This window comes from Hipposideros armiger, unplaced genomic scaffold (genome assembly GCF_001890085.2).
Source record: "Hipposideros armiger isolate ML-2016 unplaced genomic scaffold, ASM189008v1 scaffold_326, whole genome shotgun sequence".
NCBI lineage: Eukaryota > Metazoa > Chordata > Mammalia > Chiroptera > Hipposideridae > Hipposideros > Hipposideros armiger.
In genome coordinates, this window is record NW_017731676.1 from 1,041,529 (window position 1) to 1,042,172 (window position 644).

Sequence of the window (644 nt, forward strand, 5' to 3'; positions counted from 1 at the left end):
ACTGTCCTCCCTGGATGGAGAATTCGTCCCTCCGCCCCTCTGTCCTACCGAATGTCAGGGCTGCGAACATTTTACAGCACCAGGTCCGTCCTTCTCTGCCGGTCCTCTCCAGGTGATTCATACCTGGACGTGGGGACGCTGGCACATTTTGCATTCATCCACACCAGAGGCTCTGGCCTCTGGCACTGTCGGGCAGACACAGTGCCACCTGGTAGAGAGTCAAAAGTGGTGCTTTAAAATGCAAATACAACCCCCTCCTACATGTGTTGTCAAATCACTTCGCCACGATTGCTGGCCAGGCAGTGGACTCCGAGCCCAAGAGAAGGGCTGGGGGAACGCTGCCTGCCTGTGCAAAAACAACCCCCGAAGACGCAAGCCAAATACTCGGCGGGGGCCTCTGGAGCCTGTGGATACCCGCTGGGCGGCTGGCCGTCCCCCGGGATCCCCGCGGGGCCGGGGCCGCTCCTCCTCCGCACGCGGGGCGGCGGGAGGCAGCCGACGCCGACTTTCGGAGTTCCTTTCTGCCTTGTATGGAGGGCTGCTCCGGGCCCGTCTCCGCCCGACCGCTCTGACGCCCGGCCCTCCCGCTGCCCACCCCCAGCCACCTCCCTCCGACTTGCCGGGAGAAGCCAGACGGAGCCTCT